General features: G+C 38.8%; 1 protein-coding gene across 34 annotated transcripts in view; it reads right to left on the bottom strand.

The window, feature by feature from the left end:
* Positions 1-21139, bottom strand: part of PTPRD (protein tyrosine phosphatase receptor type D) — a 1348190-nt gene that overhangs the window by 1280238 nt on the left and 46813 nt on the right. For all 34 annotated transcript variants that reach the window (XM_075067326.1, XM_075067339.1, XM_075067332.1 and 31 more), the window contains exon 2: positions 11264-11369. The gene's annotated coding sequence lies outside the window, so the exon portion shown is untranslated. The remainder of the gene's footprint in view (positions 1-11263; positions 11370-21139) is intronic.

The raw sequence follows: 21139 nt of genomic DNA, 5'->3' as shown, positions 1-21139 counted from the left end.
CAAATCATTTCAGTGCAGAAGTTTGTATGTAGATACATAGTTTAAAGAACCCTGAAATTTTGACTTAAGTTACTTTCCAAAGGTCCCATTACAAACAGACCTTTGGCAGAGGCAGGAATAGAATTAAAACATCCTAACCCCAATTCCCTTCTCTAACCACTAAATTACCGTTCTAGAAAGCCAGTTTTCAGTCAGTTTGTAGACTAGTTTTCAGATTTTATTTGAATTCTTTTTTATCATACAATTTGTTGTTGTTATTTTTGGGGTCCGGTTCTAACCACTAAGGGTATCATTACACATTTCATTCCCCCACTTCTATTTTTCATCAGCTGGCAAGAGTTTGTTTTCCTGGCCACTAAGAATGGATTGCAGTGAATCATTCCCAAAACACTCTCAGATCCAAATGACTTAAAAGAAATCTAGTTTCTTAGAATGCTGAGATCAGATCAAAATTAAATTGAAGATAAACAGTACCAGAAAAAAGCATATTTAGGTCTAGAACTCCCATGCCTCACCTAGTTAGGACCTGAACCCTTGACATCAAATAAACACTCACATTTCAGGAGATAGCCTTTGATGACTCGACAGTGTAGAACCTCAGAATTCTGGACCTTAGTGTCAGTGAGCTTTCACATTTAAATCCTGGAGAGAGGTGTTCTGTGGGCAGGGGCAGCTCTAGGCATTTTGCCGCCCCAAGCACGGCAGGCAGCCTCATGTTTCCTAAAGAAACCTGTCCACTATGGCCGAGTTGCCCTTCACCACAGGAAGAAAGCCAACTTTTTTGTTCAGCTGGCTTTTCCCCATTCCACCATCAGCTAATCTGAACATTAAAACCAAACCAAACCAAACCAAACCAAAAACCAAATGCATCAGTGAAGTTTCACTTCCCTTATATACTTTTAGCCCAGTGGTTTGGGCATTCATCCAGGATATGGGAGATCCAGATTCAATCCCCCCTCTGCCAGATGTGTAGAAAAGATTTGAACTCAGCTCTCCCACCTACTAAGAGAGTGCCTTAACCACTGAACCGTGGGGTATTCTGGGGAGAGTTTGCTCTTAGTTTCTCCTATTGAAGCTGTTCCACTTTGTATAGAGTATCTGAGTAGTCACTGGGCTGAGAGACAGCAAGTATGAGACTGGCTGTATAGACTGGTGGTTAGGTCACTCACCTGTGAGGGGAAAGCCCAAGTTCAAGTCCCCACTCCAATGGAAAACATAATTATTTATATAAGTGGACTAGCTTCAACAGGAAAGACAGAGCTCTGGCATAGAATACCCCATTGCTTAGGGCATGCTCTTGTGAAGTGGGAGATCCAAGTTCAAATCCCTGATCTACATGGGGCAGGGAGAAGAGTTAAACTTGCATCTCCCACATCCTGGGTGAGTGCCCTAAACATTAGGCTTAAGGTGATGGGGGGAAGGGGAGAGTCACCACAATCTCCTCCTTCAACTGTTTGAGAACACTACTTTGTGAATCTTTTGGCTGAAACTATTCGGCAAATTAGTGTCAAATTTACACATTGTTTCAGGTCAACCAAAACTCCATTATTTGGCAAATAAATTATTTGTCTGAAAAGTATGCTAAGCTCTACTCATCACTGAAATGCAGTCAGCATGGAGGTGAAAGATGCAGCAATGAACTTTATTGAAACAGAACATGGCACTACTATACTCCCATACAACACTTTAGGAAATACAGTGTGAAATCCGGACATGCAGCTACACAGGCTATTGCTATTACACATGACAATGTGCTACCTCTATATATTTATGAGAAAGATAATTTAAATGCAACCATTTAACTAAGAAATTATACAGTATGTCTGTTTTCCACACAGTTCTACCTCCCTGGGCTCAATTTTGTCGGAAAGCATTTTCGTGTACTGGGTGGCTTCTTCTCTTAGCCTGGCAGAAATTCTCTTCAGCTATCTCATATGGTAAAGCATCTGATTTGTATTACATGATAAATGCCTTTAGAGTGTGTGTGATTATGTGTATGGATCTGTGTGCACAGAAAAACATTTAAACATGAGGTTAAATCCCTTCCTAATCAAGAGCATTTAAGCGCCTGCTTATGTGATATCCTGAGCAGGGCTATATGTCTGAATTATGCCATGCTTCATTAGTTTCATAACAAACCAAAAAACTCATATCAAATTTTCTGGAAAATTCAGAGGCTTGCAAATCTTTTAATGAAATTAGGGTGAGATTTAAGTGAACTAAGGCTGAGATGTGCTCAAACTTGGGCTGATTTAAAGTTTTATGTGGAAAATGTGAAACTCAGCAGTTCTAGATGGAGTTTCACTTTGATGTCTGGGTTGTTTGAACCCAGAATTCAAATTGAAACTTAATAGGCGCAAACTCAACCAAAGCAAAACTGGAAACAAGTTTGTTTTAGCCATTTGATTACCCCTTTGCATTACTGCTGAGTTGTTCACAACGCTAGCAAATGTGGTGGATATAAAGTGGGATTATATTTACTGATGAAATCCTCTAAAGCAGTGAATACTTAAACAAATGATTTCTGCCTCTGTAAGCAATGATAGCCTGTATGCACATAAATGTATCTGCCATTCCTGTTTTCACAGTCTGAAAAGTAACGATTAATTAGACTACAGTAAGTTATAACTGAGATGGCTCTTAAAAATAAATGCAACACTTACATACATCAGATTGGAAGGTTTGGGATATAGAGAGGTTCTTACAATACTAAAATGCTGTCAGTGTGTTTGATTTGAGACACTAAGATACTTAGTCAAGCACTTAGAATTTATTTCCTGAAAATTATTGAAAACATACCTTATCAAAGAAAGATAATTAATGATTTCTAAAGATATGTTTACGTGAAGACATACTGCTTGTAGGTAGCAGTTTTATTTGTATTTGCTAATTGGAGGCAATTGTAGGAGGAAACAAAAAAGCAACATAGTTTCTTTAAGACTAATTAAAATTGATTGTAAATACAGTGTGAAGTTCAGATTATATGCTTTAGTTATTTTAATTTTCAGGTCAAACAGTACCCTAAAGAAGGTGATGAGTAGCGAGCAAAGTGCTGCCTTTTATGTTTTATTCCAAACCACTCAAATCTCTTTGGTACTGGCACAGACACATTTTTGTTTATTTCAGCATATTTACATGAAAACTTTAAAAAAAAAGACACAGATGAATACATATTTCTGATTAAGTGTGTGCCACTGAAATTGGATAAATAGGACTTCCGGAAATTAGGATGGGAAATCATATGTAAACTTCAAATTGCTTGAAGTTGATGACAGTTTCCGACTTTAATACACTTCTGCTTTTGAAATGTTAGCTCTGATAAAAGAATTCCAACAGCCAAAAAATACATTATTTTCTTTAAAAGCAAGTGGTGAGATGCAAAATACTACAAAACTGTTTTGAATTAGTCAGTATTTCTGTTTGTATTTGTACACATTCATATTTTAAACGGCGTATGTGTGGGTGTGTGCACGATACACAAAAAAACTATGTAAAAACATTAGGGTTTCAAAGTCAAAAACTCAAAGGTTAAGAAATGTCATAATTTAGATTGCTTTTGCATCCTTAGTTATGGCTCCCTTGTGCTTATTCATTATTCTACAGCCCTTAATTATATGACCACATCCGCATACTATTTTTTCCACAGAACCCCTGCCTCACTCTGTGCTCAGGATAGACAGTGCTCACTTAATGAACAGCTATTCAGTATTCTGCTTTTTCCTCGTTGTTCAATGTGTGGCCTAGGCCTCATTTACTACACACTATTCAAAGCCTGCTCTACAGACAGAAATATTAACTTCCTCAAAAGCTTTTCTATGGCACTTCTCACTACAGTATCCTAGTGCTTCACAAACATTACTTTCTTCCCAAACCTTCTGTGAGGTGATGGGGTAAAATAATCCCCATGTTACAGATAGGGGATAAGGCACAAAATGATTGAAGTTAATAAGTATCCACTAATTTTGGGTGCCCACTTTGAGACACCTGTGACCTGATGCTTCAGAATACTTCATATTATTTAGAACTTATGTTCAAAGAACAGTTTCTTTGACTTCAGTTGCAGTTGTGAGTGCTTAGTACTTCTGCAAACCAAGTCCTAGGGTCTTAAGTCAAGCACCCATAAAATTAGGAATAGAACCAGTGACCACCTGAAGAGTTGGTTTAAGTGTCTTGCCTAACATCATATAGGAACTCTGGCACAGGCAGGTATAAAATCCAATTCTCCTGGACAGGAAAATTGAGAGCTACCAGTGTGACCATCCTTTTGCTTCTTGCAATTCCCTACCTCATTCACTACATACCTTTCAACTTCTCCAACAAATGAGGCACCTACAGACAACAGACTTCTTTACTACACTACCACGTTTCATCCCCAGAACACAGGGAATTGCAGGATCAGGGTCTAATGTTGATAGGGTTGCCAAGCGTCTATTTTTCTATCGGAATGCCAGGCTGAAAAGGGACCTTGGTGGCTCATTAAAAGTCTGGTCGGCAATGCAGCAGGGTCTGGGACTAAGGCAGGCTCCCTGCCTGCCCTAGCTCTGTGCACCTACTGGAAGGAGTCACCAGGTCCCTGCAGCCCCTAGACGCATGGGTGAACATTGCCCCTGCCCCAAGGGCCATCCCCGAAGCTTGCATTGGCCGGGAACTGTGACCAATGGCAACTGTGGGGGCGATGCCTGCAGGTGTGAGGGCAGCACACAGAGCCTCCAAGGTCGTCCATGCATCTAGGGGCTGCAGGGACCTGGTGGTCATTTCTCAGGATCCTCAGTAAACACTGCCGGGAACCTGCACTCCTAACTCCCTCACGCCCCCAACCTGCTGCCTCAGCCTGGAGTCTGCTCCTGCACCCAAACTCCCTCCTGGAGCCCACACTCCCCCATACTCCAACCCTCTGCCCCAGCACACTTCTGTACCACATACCCATCATCCCCAGCCCAGAGCCCTCTCCCACACCTCCAAACCCTCATTCCTGGCCCTACCCCAGATCCCACACCCCTAGCCAGAGCCCACACTCCCTCCTGCACCCCACTCTCTGCCTCAGCCCGGTGAAAATGAGTGAGGGTGGTAGAGAATGAATAGCAGAGGGAGGGGGGATGGAGCAAGTGGGGGCAGGGCCTTGGAGAAGGTGCAGGGCAGGGGCGTTTGGTTTTATGCGATTAGAAAGTTGGCAACCCTAAATGTTGACTTAATTAAAATATTTGGAAATTTCTCAAACCATATGTGATAAGGCACACTCGCCTCACACTGGATGGGAAGGGGTTAATGCCACATTGTGGACTGAGGAAGCCACATCTCCTTCTCCCTACTGAGTATGCTCCAGGTGTACAAGTATAAAAGAGAGCAGCCCAGCTCAATCAGAGAGAGACACGGGGAAGGATGTGTTCCAGGAGCTGCTGCTGAGGACGGCCTCCAGCCTGTGCCAGAGGAGAGCGGAGACATGGACCACAGCCTTGGACCCCAGCAGCCCACAGAACCCCAGGGAGTGGCCACTGCTGGGGAACTAAGAGATCCCAATGCCTCCTGGACTACAACACCTGACACTGCGGTAGGAAGTGACCCGGGGTGGTGTCGGAGTGGTATCTCCCACCGAGGTAAGCTCGGAGTCTTTTGGTGAGACTCCCCACTGAGCTGGTAGCTGGTTGTTCCACCACTACTAGGGCTCTAGGTGGGGGCCTGGTGGAATTGGGTGGGCCCGGGTGCCCCACCTGGGCCTCTGGCCCTCCTGCCAGCGGCTCCCATGAACTCTGGCCATTAGGATACACTGCCCTGACAGTAGGAGCGCGTTGTTTGAACTCTGGCCAGTAGGCTGTGCTACCGCAACCGAGAGGGGTGATCCTATAGACTCTGGCCATTGGGCAACTCTACCCCACAGCTAAGCCCAGATGTGCAGAATTGAGTTGGGGGAAATAGGCATGTAAGGCTCGGGCACCTGCCCCTATTTCCCAAGGAAGGCAGGTGTACCGGATGGGGCCCACCTTAATCCTGTCACACATACCTACAGAATGTGTGTGTTATGACCTTTATATAGATATAGTCAATCAAGTCATATAGATCTGTACTACTATATGGGATCAAAGTCAGTACTTTTTGCTCATTTCAATAGAAACCTCTTTCAATGTGTGTCTGTCTTTGTGATATGCATACTTGTGCATTTGATATGTAAAATATTTGCCTGTTGTATTATTGTCTAGCCCTCTTTGAGGAAGGATGACCCAATGTTTAGAATACTGGCCTGGGACTTGGGACACCCCAATCCAACTTTTAACGCCTTTGCTTATAACTGAAACAAATCGGAACAGATGCCATTAGTGAGAAAGTTTTCTTTCTGCATCCCAGAACACTTGGTCAGGTCAGTCTAACCCCAGAATTTAAGAGATACCCCCCCCCCCAAAAAAAACGGAGAATGGAGAATTGGTCCACCAATGGGTATTACCCAAGATGATCAAGACACAACCTCATGGCTCCATGTGCCCCTAAACTGCCAGAAGCAGAGACTGGATTGCAGGGTATGGATCACTTGACAAACTGCACTGTTCTGTTCATTCCCTTTGAGGCATTTGGTATTGGCCATTGCTGGAGGACACTATGCTGGGCCAGATGGGCCATTAGTCTGACCCAGCATAACCATTCTTATGTTCTTAATTGTATGGCATTACAAGGTTAAGTGATGCATCTTAAGAAATCCCACTTGGTCATATTTTGCCTACATATCAGAGTCCAACCAAGTTGCAAAAATCTTTACAGAGATTTCTACCAAGAACTAATCCAAGACAGATTAAGATCAGGGACAAAGACAAATATAATGACCATGGGAGTCAACCTATGGTAAAGGGGTATATAAACCACTTTCACCTACAAAAACTTGAGCAAGTTCACTAGGAGCTTGTAAACATTTGACTCTGAAGCCATCTAGGCCCAGACTCACTAAAGATTCAGGATGAAGCACCGGATTAATACACTGGATATGTTGTTTCAATTGGCAGCTCTGCTACTTGATTCCTTTATGGTATTGAGAAAATGACAATCTGTAAAATAGAGATTTGAACACTTCCTTTTGCTTGCCATTGGCTGTTCTTGTCTATTTAGATGGGAGTTCTCTGGGGTCAGGAACTGCCTCTTAGTATGTGCTTGAACAGGGCCGAGCACAATGGAGACGTTATCTCCGCTGGGACATCTGAGAGCTACTGTAATACAAATAATGAACAACAATAACCCTATTCCAATTTTGCTGAGATTACTTCTCCAAGGGCTTGTCTACACCTTAAAGCTTTTAGCAACAAGGCTCTGTCAACACAGCCTTGTCGCTAAAAGTCAGCTTGTATATATGCTCTTTGTCCGTAGTTTGTTGGCACTTTTGCCGACAAAATACTTCCAGCCCCACAAGCAGCGTTAGCTTTGTTGGCAGGAGCGCCGCATTCACACTGCCACTTGCGTTGGCAAAACTTTTATCTTTTTGGGGGGGGGCTCTTTTAAGTACCTGTGAAAGTTTTGTAAATAACTTTGCAGTGCAAGCATATCCCAAGATAGATGTAAGCCTTGTAAACACCATTTCAGTGTAAAGGGGGGTGGGGAAATTTTGTAAAGAATTTTGTCATGCCCCACATTCTTGCCATTCTGCTCACTGAAGATCTTTTGTGAAGCCACAAGTATAATTCATTCCCTTGTTCTCAATGTGCCTAATTTCTTTATCACAGATTTTATCAGAGGCATCACATTCTGTAGCATTTTGTCACACAGTCTGCCCAACCTGTTCCCTTGTGTGAGTGTGTCAGGGGGGAGGGAGGGGGGACAGAATTCTACAGCATTCCAGTTTAAGAGTGGTCATGAAGTACCAATAAAGAGGTGCATCTGGCTGCCTCTAATTCTAGTCTGGAGCAAGTTACCGTATCTATAACAAACTTAGTACAGAGTCCTTCACATTCCATTTTCTCTAGCTCTCTCCATTTTTGATTTAACTTTGTAGTTCTCTTTAAATTGAATTAAATCACATTTCTTAGGAAGGTTCAAGCTGTTGCCCAGTATGAAATAGGATATATTTTTTTCTATTGGGTAAGCATAGCTAAATAATTTAGCATTGCTCTTCCTGAAATTTCAGGAGAACTAGCTCTCTGAATTACGACATGCTTATTCCCCTGAATTAGGTCTCCCTGGGAGGTGTGTTCCAGTGCATAGGTGGTCTCTTGACTAGATCAGAGAAGTAGGAGGTGTGAGTACTGGGTTCTGCTTCCAAATCTACCACTGACTCTGTGTGTGACTTAGAGTACCTTTTAGGGCCTCAGTTTACATAGCTGTAACACAGGTACATTATTACTTGCCTACCACACAGGGCTAATGTGGTTAATTGTCTCTGAAAGCTGGATAATATTCCCTAAAAGTTCACAGATGCAGCATAATTTGATATTCCATGTGTGTAACTATTGGACGACAGACACTTTTCCACTTATAATCAAAAGCAGAAAAAATTAAACCAATTAAACATTACTCCTTACTTCCCTCTTCCTGTAGCGCTCTCCTTTTCAACCTCACTCAGGTGATACAAAGATTCTTCACTCCCCAAGCATTATTAGGATACCACCTCAGCTTCTCACACTGTGCAAGGGTTGGCTCGAGTATTATGTTCACAAAATTAAGTACTGTAGCCCTAAAGCTTGAGGTTGCCAGTATGCATATAGTTTTAAAGACCAGGAAAGGATCATATCACTTTAATAGAAACCCAAGGTGACTTTGCAGAGCATGTAATTTAAACATAAATATGTAACCAGAACAGAGAAGAATATTCTTTGAAATATCTGTTACCATGGAACACAAGTATGACTCCAGTTTCATGGTGTGAATAATTACAGGAAATGACCAACCTCCAGAGTGTATACCAGTATTACATAAAACATATCACTTCCAACTAAAACCCTTATATGTAACAACCAGAATCAATTTGTGATAACAGTAACAGTTCTCATCTCTGCAACTGACCTCATGACATGAGCTTAATAAAATACAAAATCTATTAATAATGGTGCTTTGGAATAGGCAGTTAGACTGTTTTAAGAGAAACACTGTACAAAACCTCTTGGTTTTTTGCATAATAGAGAAATGGGGTATCTGAACTAAATACCATAACTAGAAGAATCTTTCTAATTTACATATCAGTTGTCAAATGCTGGACTGTGAAGACTCTCAAGGAAACTTTAAAACTTAAGCAGTGTGAAAAACCTCATGGAGATCCATACTATCTAACATGTAGCAAAGTAGGTTATAACGTCAACAACAACAACAAAAACAAACCACGTCCAGCAATCAATCTTACTCTCCATTTAAGTCAAAAACAAACTGCATTAAGTTGCTTTCTTCTCTATGCATCACCAAACCAAAAAACTCAGAGCAGAAAAACACATTTCCCTGAATGCATTTGAAACACTTTGAAGATTAATTGTTTTTATTTACTATACAGCATACATAATTATAAGTTAAGGTCAGTTTCCCTTGGCCAGTTATGGAGCAAAAATGTAACACACCACTTCAACTGTATCATCATGCTTAATAGTCAGGCGAAACAGTGCCAAGGTACAGGAAAGACAGGATTAAAAACAACCACGGACTGCAGTTCAGTTCCCTCCATTAGACTGATTAACTGCAAGCACTTCTGACAAGCAATATTTTCAAGAGTCTCTGAACAGTTAAGGAATAAAACATGCTAAACTTTGAGTATGTTCAATAGTATCTTCAGTGCTGAGATTCAATTATACTATTCATGTTTTCTTACTTCACCCATTACTATGGTATCTGAACACCTTCTGACATTTCTTTTCTCTGTTCTTTTATCTAGTTGGAAAGTTTATCCATCAGTACCCTTCAGCTTTTTAACAGATCCTCCAAGCATCCTGTAGTCATTTCATTGAGTTGCATTGAGTTCATAGTTCATTGCTATAGGGAGGTAGTGTAAACAAACAGAAGAAACTACCCACCATTACTTTGGCTAATCTGATTTTTCTCTTTCTATGAAATTCTACTGGCAACAAACTCTCTGGACAATTTGGTGAAACTTACACTTACTGAACATTAGATAAATCAATATTTAAGTTGGGCTGAAAGCAGTACCTAAATTTATGGTAATATTTATAATCTGAGAGTCCGCCAACTGCTTTAAGAAAAAAAAAGAAATGTTTTGGTGTGTCCTCCCCCCCCCCACAAATTTGTGACACTAAGCTAGAAGCTTAAACTTTCTCGTTCCTCTCTAACGAGGTCAACTTTGTACGAAAATACTTTTATTATGCTATTTTCTGTTTAGGAGTATCTCCAATAAATCTCATCCCTTTTTCCTACGTCTTCCTCCTCCCCGCCCCACAGATGCGCTAACAGTGCTAGGAACATTCGTAACAATGTGCCCATTTCAGATAAGGCTGATCTGTGGAGGCCTCACATAGGATATCACTAGAGACCTCAGTTCCCACACTAACTCCCTCATTATCTCCTTCTCTTCTTTCCCTGAAAAATGTATTTAGAAAACAGCAAGTGCCACTGTTCCATATTAATTTCCAAACATTCTCTCATTGGGGAGGATTATGATTAAAGCGAATCCCTTTGTAGATTCCAGATTTTGCAAATTCCAGACGTTAGCTCTGTATTAGATTGGTAACAGTGTTTCTTAGTATTTTGGTGATATCATTTCAAAATGGTAGAGTTAGTTCATTTCCCCCAAATTTTTTAGCAAGATGTGGACTTCCATCAATGATAAAAATTTCTTTTGGAATCCCTTTCCAAGGAAGTCAAATGATTTTTAAATTAGGCTGAAATTAAACACCAAAATAATTTGTGTGTCCATTGAAGAACAAACAGTGCAAACAGTATTTTGTATATCTACGTTTATCTTTCTCACAGACAGATTCTACTATATGCGTATAATATATTCATGGCACACCAGAAATTATGCTATACAATCCATAAATGTTTATTTTAAAATGTTTTCATACTTTGCTTTTTAAATAATTGGGCACTGTCTTAGCTGAGTACATATGTTTACCTATCAGAAGGCGGTGTTACTAATTTTCTGAAAAGAGATATATATAATGATACAAGTACACTTTGTTTCAAAGACAGCCTTATGCAGTTTAAATCAGAACCTCTGAATTACAAGCACAGATAAAGGCATTTTCAACCACTGCATTATGAACTGAATTTTTAATTCTGTCTTGTTGTTAGAGGTCAGCAAACTTTGTAAATTAAGTCTTAAAACAAACCTCCAAATTTGTAAGATTTTGCCTACCTGGAGTTGAGGCTGATCAATTCTTCCAATGCTGGCACCAACATTCTGTCACTCAAACACTTAACTAGATATCAAGGGCCGAGAGAACAGTTTCCTTTTATTCCACCTGGAAAAAAATACTGTGTCAGTCACTTTTTTCATGGTCTTCCAAGCATAATAAGACAATTCATTATGTTATCTTTGCCTGTCACATTAGGGGTTCATTGGAAAACACACACGAAGGACTGAAGCATAAACTATTTGACTCTGTGACTTACTCCTAAATTTTTAATACAGCTTGTACATAAATGAATAGGGCCATCTATCCTTCATTTTATTTGATGGGTCTCTTATGAAATATATTAAGTATTATATTAATGTATAGTTCAATTAATTAAAGAATATATTAATTTAAGATAAGCATTTCTAAACATTGGCACTGAAGTGTACCAAATGACGACATCCAACAGTGGAAAGTAAAATAATTTTTAGACCACATTACGTTAGAACAGGGTTCCATTTATAGTAGGAAACTGAGCTTAAAGTGATAATAAGGCCAGAAAAGCAGAATGGCTAATGATATACCACTGGTCACCATAACACACTAAAGAAATATTGGTAACTATAAGTCTGACAGGGCCATAACCTTCCAGCTACTGTGAAACTAGCTGAGAGAATTACATTATGTTACATTCTAATAGTTTTTCAGTAAAGAATGAACCACATATTTAATTCCAGACAAAATCCATGTTAAAGTGGAGTTAAGGATGAGAGTACATATCAATAATTTATGGCCAAATACATTACAGTGATGTTGTGATTATCCAAAACCCAATCATCCTAGCCCCCAGAAATTCAATGTTAAATTTAAATGTAAAGTAAATCCAAAGATGATGAAGTATGGAAATTCAATTAGGATACCAAAACAACCTTAATTCTCCTCTGCAGTAACACTATGCAATAACCATATGATTACGATCAAGGCATGTTAGTATTTGTGGTTTCAGATTAGATTAAACTGATTTTTTAGACACATTAAATTTGTCTCTCTCGTCTTCTTTCATAGTGTAAATTGTCATCGAATTCATTCTACACTCAAAGTAAGTGTTATAAGCTTAGGGAGAACAGTCACACTACTTTTTATGTATAACCAAGAGCTTCACTCTCTAAGTGCAAAGCTTAATTCAATCTTAACTATGCAGCCGCAATTGGATCCTCCATAATATGTGACCATTATTGATGACAAAAAATAGGAAATTAGTAGCTAATAAAACTTAGCAAAAATGACTTAAATATTATTAATTATTTGTATTCTCCAAAGTGCATAAGAGCCTCAGTCACAGCCGAGGGCCCCATTGTACTAGGCACTGTACAAACATGGAATAAAAAGCAATCTAAGTAGAACTATGCTGATTCACATAAGCTGAGAAATTGTCCCTCTAGGATTTAAGTTTACAGTGTTCTTGTAATGTAAATGAAATCCTCTTCACGTTGTCCTTCATGCAGCACACTTGGGGAATGACTTAACAGGTGTCAGGATATCTGACTGTCTCTAAGATTGTCACCAAACAGCCAAAAATGTGCTTTACTAACTTTCACAGCAGCAGTTCCAACCTTTGGACATGGTCTATACTACAAATGGTATCCATGTTTGCATCCTGTTAATTAGTTGGCTCTAAACACACTCCATGATTAATACCCAGTTAATAACTAAAACCCTGTGAATGTACACCTTATATTCATGGACTATCCTTATTGTGATGCTATTTGCATGTTCTTTCTCTCCTGCCCTAGAACTTTAGATTTTTTTTTTTAAAAAAAACCTTGTTTCCTATATTTAGCTGAAAATAAAGTATCACATCACTTATATTTGAAGCTTTGCTTTTATCCAGTAAAAATATAAGAATGTACTTTTAAGCTTCTGTAATCCTTAAGCACTTTTTATTATAGTTTAGTCTTTTAAAGATCTGTACTAATAATCTCATAAATCACTCCATTTACAAGGGCAATAAAGGCTTTAAAATACAATTTATGTGTGCCAAACCTTCAGCACCATATTCTAGTTTCCAAATATAAAGATGGCTACTGATTTTTTTTAACTGAAAAATAGGTAAAATACATTAGCGAATTTCATAGACAAATTGTATTTATCAGAATCTGTAAATATATAAAATTAACTCTTGAATTTTCTTGTTGCATATTGTCTGCATAAGAAATATACATTACAAAACAGGCTAATCTGTGACAGGCTACTGCATATTTCTATTAGCTGTCATCATTCTCTTCTGCAAATTTATATTTCTCAGCAGAAAGTCATGGACCATACTCCCCTATGCTACCACTAGTATTTATAGGAGGGAATAAGGTGTCTCCTGAGAGTAAATGGGGTTCTCCTCTCCTGCACTACATCTTCAGGAATATGGAGGCCTTCCCCCATGGAAAGGTTCCCTTTGATTTCTGAGGGTTTTGGATAAGGCTCCAGATGTCCATCCCACTCTGGAGGAGCAAGGCTGCCTTCCTACAGACCGCAGGAGGGGATTGGGTAAAAGAAGGAGCCTGCGGCTGGAGTTACTAAGAAGAGCGAAATCCCAGAGAACAGCCGCCACACCACTGTTGGCTTTGGGAAGTTGTAAAGTAATGCTTTATATGGTTAGTAAAGTAAAATATTTGTACAAAGTGTTTCATTGACAGACAATGCAAGGGAACCACCACAGGACAATAAATGCATTAGATATGTTTCTTATGAGACTTATTTTCTTATTTGAAATTTAATGATTTTTTTTAAAGCCTAACTGCTGGGAATTACATTATACGCTGTTCTCCATTAAATAATAAAGATTGGTAGCAAGTTTAAGAATGTGTTTCCTGTGGGCCCCTTTACATTTTCTCTCTCCAGTAAAACTTACAAAATTATAGTTTCCTAAGAAAGAAAACGGAATCAATGCAGATAGAGTACACAGAAGCTTATAAAAATGCTCTGGGTACCTTTCCCAAGACCTGAAGAAGAGCACTGTGTAAGCTCAGAAACTTGTTTCTCTCCCCAAGAGAAATTGGTTCAGCAACAGATATTATCCTACCTCCCTTGTCTTAATAATGCTCTATTGGCACTTTGCTTTCTTCAAGGTATTAGCTATTGAAACTTGAATTCAGAAAATGTAGTAAATTAATTCTCAGTTACACATTTATCTTTGAATGTCCAGCCAATATTTGGCTTAGTAAGTTATTATTATTCCAGGGTGAATTCAAAAGAAATACAAGATGTGTTTTATAATTCTATAGCTTTTTATGTTTGTTTTCTGTCCTTCCTCCCATCCTCCTATGATTTCAGGTCTGATTCAATGCCTGCTAAAACAATGGAAAGACTCCCATTTATCTTGAGTGGGTTTTGGATCAGCACTTAAAAGATGTGTAAATGAGAAGCCTTTTGGATATTCAAATAGACAGCCTAGTTTCGCACTGTTTCTTTTGCTTACAAAAAATTCATACCTTGAGGAACTGATGTTTATCAAGAAAATAATGACATGGGCCCCAGTCCTGCAATGAGCTCTGTATGGGCTCATAGGTCCATCCACGTGGAGTTCGTTATATAATTGGAACCTTGTTCTCTTAGCCTAATGATGTTTAATTGTCACATAGCCAGAATTGTAACATTTTTTATGAGACTGTTTTCTGGTCTGTCCATGGATTCACTCATTGAGCTTCCTAACCTCTGAAAATATTGAAAACTCTTTATGAATAGAGACTAGGAAGACTCGATGAAACCATACAGAATATTTTGGAAGTTTAGTCTATGTCCAGAATAAATACTTTATCTACCACTTCCAGAAAAAAAAGAAAAACGAAACAACAAAAACCAGCCCTCTCTTGGAGCCCCATATTTGAGAGAATAATCCTATATCCATGTAAATTGCATATTGGGCTCATAGTCATCCCTAAAATAAATTGCTCCAGTTTTAAACATGGAAACATGTACAAGTTAATGCATACAGTTGGAAAATCACTGAAGAGTTTGGAAACTGCTCAGACAGCTACCACAATAAAATATAATTTTACTCTATCTTGGAGTAGCACAGAATCTTTTTATTACACTCATAACAGTGAGCAAATTACTCATAATTGCTTATGAGGATAAGAAATAAAAAGGCAAATCCAACAAGTCCCTTAACAATCTTAGCCTGAAGTCCCAGGGCCAACTTCACAGTTTGGAAGCAATGAAGCTTTCAAGGATATAGTAGGTGAGACAGCCAAGGATACACTAAATTCTTAGAAAGAGAACAGGAAAAAGGAAGAAAATTATAGCAGCATGTATAGTTTCCACACAATGTCAAGCATGTTTAATTAAAATATTGTGTAATATTGGTAGATTTCAAAAAAAGTTGTATTCATTATACATAAACCAAATATAACAGATGAGTATGTCTTCATGAGGTAATGGGTGTTTAGCTGCATGGACTGATTTAACTAATTTTTGCTATGACTTTATGTTATGGAATCTTGAAATACAAAATGCGAGATGGTATCTGGGGAATTATCTTAGACTCATAGACTTTAAGGTCTTGTATCTCTGATGCATGTGAATCATGTATAGAAAACCACTAGAAGTGTGCTGTGTAGACCCCATGTAGGTAGATAAGGGATTAATCCAGGAACAAGGAGTTATATAACATAGACCAACTATCCCTGGTTGCAGACACTGCTACTTAAAGGTCTGAGCTTTCAAAGAGCAAAGGAGAAGAAGGACTAAATATTTTTCAAGCTAACTGAGCCTGTTAGTGACTGCAGGGAAAATCCCTACCCACTCTCCAGGGTCAGCTCAGTAGGCTAACGTGCTCATGGATCATGGCTGGGAAGTTTTCACCGGGACTGGCTGGAGCAAGCCACTCTCTTCTCCTATTTCATACAGCTATATTAATTCCAAGTAATCCCTTTTTACTTTGGTTTTTTGAGACTTATGGAACCTGGTAGGGACCCCCCAAAAGAGGGAAAATAAATCTACCATGTGAACCACACCACAAGACTCCAACTGGGACTGGGACCAACCGCCATTCTTACAATAAATCTGTTCACACTGCCAATGAGACAAGCATGTTATTTGGGGCTAAAAAAGGATCACTATGATGTATAAAATCCCAAACAGCATAAGCAGATGGTCTTTTCTGAAATCTTAGCTAACTCCTGTAAACCTTCTGAGACACTCAGGCCTCCCTGAGTGAGAAAATAATCTCTAAAGAAGCACTGCTCCCAACTGATGTTGTTGTGGTACATGTTCAGCTGAATGGGTTAAATGAAGAATGTTGTGAGGTGGAATCTTTTGTGTATTCTTATCACAGCCTGTCCTTTAAGAGAAATGGCACAACATACAAATATGCTGGTCGCCCATGCAAAATGTTTGAACTGTACCCTAGACAATCCGATTTATGCAGGTTTCTAAGGTGTATACACTCACCTTCTTTTTACAGTCTCTCTCTGCTGTATGGTCTCTGCCCTTTTACTTCGGTTTCAAAAACATCTACAAGCAACTCAGGGTTGACATATATAAGACCCTGTGCCATGCAACTGTAGAAGTTTAATGGAAATCTGACTGCCTGTCATGCAGTCCCACCCCTTAATTGGTAGTTAAAGCTCCAACTCAATACTCACCACAAGGTTGTTCGTTAGTGAGCTGGTTTAAATTTTCTGAAATGCAGTTTTGTGAGAACTAATACAATTTCTCGCCCCCTTTTTTCAAACCAGCTTTATTCACTAATGTACAGAGAAGTGCATTTCTCTATGATAATAATGTCTGATAATCTCTCAAGACATAGTAGATGAAGGAGTCAGAAAACAATACTATTAATCACAATAATGATTACCTAAGCAAATCTATCTGCATATTCATAGAGTATCAGGGTTGGAAGGGACATCAGGAGGTCATATTGTGTGCATGCATGCTCATATATATACTTTGGGTGCCCAAACTGAGACACTTTCAAGGGCTTGAATTTGAATTTTTGGGTGCTCCCCATTTTCTGAAAATCAGGTCTCCTTAAGATGTGACTCTTTAAAACCTTAGCCATATACAGAGATGCTGATAATACATGTTATTTTCTTAAGATAATACAACTGAGTTACACAAATAATTAGTGAAAACTACTGACCGAAGGTCTGATTCAATGTTCAATGAGGTCAATTGATTTCTCTACATTGATAGCACTGGCCTATGCATTGGACAATTTTCACTGTATTGCTCCTATCTTTAAATACTTACCCAGGCTCTGGCTGTCCTTACTCAGACACAATTGTGTGTGAAGTTACCTGTCTTGTAAACAAAACTTAGGTGCTTGATTTTATAAAGTGTATCTGATAAAGAAAGCACAACTTGGAAGGTGTTGGTCAGACACTAGGTGCAAAGCAAACACATCGTTTGGCTACAGGGGTGGTCAGGTACCATAGACAGAGAAAAAAATGAAGTACATTAAATCATTTCCATTGACAAAGTTTAACCTGCTAAGATGAATGAAGTTGAAGTAAGAGTTAAGAGTATACTGGAAATTGTATCCTTGCCCCTAGATTATTTATGTGACATGCCAGCATTTTGAAAAGTTTTCAAATTCAATTCTGAAAGCACAAGTAAAACAATAAGGGTTAGAAATCTCTTTTCCAGCTAACTCTGCTTTTATTTCAATTGTACAACCCTGAAGGTGTATAGTGGAGGATCTTACAATAGCTTGATAATAGGGAAAAGAAGGCAATTGTATGCTAATTGTGATTCATGATGAAAAAATGAGAAAGTCCTTTATTTGTTGAGTCTACAGTGGTTTGAGACTAAGACCCTAAGGTATATTTGATGCTTTAATTTTATGTAGTGAAGCACATTTGAGCTGTACTTAACAGGAAGAACTACATTTATATTGCTTTAGGAAAAAATCAGTTTTGATCTCTTTATTACTCATAATTTAATTTGTTCAGAAGTGAAACATATTAAGAAAATAACATTCAACACAGAAGGCTGGGTTTTGTATTGTATAGAACACAGGATTTATACATTGTGCTTAAACCTTGAGGCAAGTGTACATTCTAAGATTTGATTAACTGTAACAGTGCAGGCTCCTTTTTCGAAAATCTGAGGGTAGTCATAACACTCTACTTATTATTTGTTTTATGAGTATGTAAACAGAAAGAATCTGAACTATACAGGCACTACCTAGGACTATTTGTGACATTCTGACTTGCACATTTTGGACTTTATCCTGGTGTTCTGTACATTGGGGGGAAAGTAAATGGATACTTTTATTATAAGGTTATATATCTGCTACAGGATCATAGGAAGTACCCTGCCATAGTCTTATAGCCCTCCTTAAATTGCTTCAGAATTCTATTAATATACTGTGAAGAAGCTGAACAAGGAAAAATGCAGTCTGTTTTGAATAGTTTCTGTGGCAGCCTCTTAATTTGTTAGTGGAGTTATATACATTTTTTGCTGCTGGTTCAAATGCAGAGCTAAAGGAAATTCCAAGGTCAAGCGTACATGAGTGAGAGAGAGAAAGCAGTTGTCATGCAAGGTATAACCAGATAATCTACAGAACAGTCCCGAAGACTCATCTTTGATACAAAAACAAGGGAATTTAAATGAACGTACAACTAGTATAGCTAAACTTGAGTAAGTGCATGCAAACCTGTGAAGTCCCCAAACAAAATGTTTTTTTTAAACCAAATATCTGAAGTAGCTTTCTCCTGCATGCCATCTCCATCCCTTATACCAAGAAAAGAAGAGAGCACTGTAGTTAAAGTCCTCAGATACCTCTTCTTTCTTGGGTCACATCCAACCATGACAATCTGTGCCCTCTACTCTTCTACATATTTCTGAGAGAAGAGTGCCAGACTCCCAGGCCACAGATCCCTAGCAGAAGGAAGGAGTTTGCCAGCCCCCTTGGCCTATTATTTTTACAAAATAGCTGGACTCTCACTATTCCATTAGAAGTCTAACTACTATCTGCTCTCTGGCTTCTTAGTCAAACCAATAAAACTTCTTGATGGCTTCTGATGTGTACCCTGAGGAGAGATCCTTGTGCAGAAGACCCAGACTCAGAAGTTAAATGGGAGTTCGAGGAGAAAGGCAGTGACTAGCAGAAGAGATACTACAAGGCATCATTAAAATCTCAACCTTTGCCACTCAGCAATGATGGAGGTACTGTGTAATTTTCTATTCTAATTGTAGGAAGATCCCCCTCATGATATGCAGGTACCTAGGTAGTGAATGGTGAGTTTTATGCTACCTACTAGTACTAGCTCTACCTATGCATGATAGGGATATTAAACTTTACACTTTAAAAAGGAACAAAACTAATGGTACAGAAGATCGACAAATATTGTAGACTGATGGCAGATAAAGTAGAGAACTCAAGGGTGATTCCTCTGTGTACATGTTTCTCTGACTCTCTTCATATGTATGTATCACTATACACATATATTTATACAAAGACACATGCAAAAAGGCATCAATTTACAGAGCATGGAGGAAGTTGAGAGAAGAGCAATAAAAGCAAGCAGGAGGTTGTGGGGACTGAAGAGAGTGATAGCTAAATGAGTGAAGCAATGCCTGAGCAGGGAGGCACAGTAACAATTGACAGGGTGTTAACAATGGAGAGGAATTTTTTATAGCAGCTCACAGAAGCATTATCAGGCACAGCAGGATGAAATCAAGAATCATAATGAAGGCTGAATATTAAGAAAAATATCCATTCAGTGACACTTTTTTTAGGTTGTGGAGCAGTCTTCTAGGGAATGTGGTGGAAACCCTCCCTCTTGGGACTGTTAACATCAGTCTTGTAAACATGTTAAGAAAGGGTAAATTAGGAAACAATCCTAAATGTCCAGGAAGATGACCTAGATGGTCTAATCTTTTTTTGTCTTTACCTCCTATGATTCGTACGTAGCCAAAAGATTACAGCAGCTGAGAGTAATATGGATTCCATTCCATGACTACATTGATATTGTTTAAACATCACACATTAATTTTCAGAGTTGCTAAATTAATATCACACACTTTGCAGCCTCAAATACCTATACTGAACTTCGCTGTCTGGATTCACATAAGACAAAGGTTGTCAGAATATCAGCTACTCTTTTAAAAACATCTTCAAACTGGGATAATGCAGAAGAAGAAAAAAAGAGAGAAACACTGAGGTAACAACTATCTAGTAAATCCACAGTACACTAAATACCTGAAAAAGTAAGAACCATCTATTGGGTTCTGGATATTTATCTAATACATTAACTCTTTTATTATCTTCACAACAGGTTCTGTCCATGCAATGCAAATGGTTTCAGTGACTATACATTGGCTCATTCCCAGCTGAAGACATAATGAGGTGTCTGAAAACAGTTAATTACACCTACTATATTAGCGAAACCGTCATAATACAAATCATCTTTTCCTTTTGAATAGAAGGGAAGATAATAAATGGATGAATATGGCATCCAAGAATGTTGCACCACACTTGGATTCAACAGATAGCCCCTGTGTAACATTGTCTTCCACCTTGAACAAAAAGCAGGCTGCTTTGTGCATGATATCCAAGGAATATTTTTCCTCTGTCTACTCTTCAGCTGCACAAAGAATACAGTACAGAGACTTACTGATCCAAGAGGGATATCTTTTTCAGAGAACCCTGAACTGGTAAAATTTGCCCAAAACCACTGAATACCCATCAGTTACTCTCTGTTCATGTTCTTCAAACCTATTCACTCTGTTTACCCTTCTCCTCAGTGTGCAATGTATGTTCACAAAATGTGCTTTAAAATCTGGCCAGGCATTTCAGGTGTGTCCTAGTTTTTCATTCATTTGAACAGACATCCCATTAAGACTAATTCTGAGGAAAAAGTTGCTGCATCTGAAATGAAGGATGTAATAACTGA

Source organism: Chelonoidis abingdonii, chromosome 6 (genome assembly GCF_003597395.2).
Source record: "Chelonoidis abingdonii isolate Lonesome George chromosome 6, CheloAbing_2.0, whole genome shotgun sequence".
NCBI lineage: Eukaryota > Metazoa > Chordata > Testudines > Testudinidae > Chelonoidis > Chelonoidis abingdonii.
This window is presented reverse-complemented; position numbering and strand designations above follow the sequence as displayed.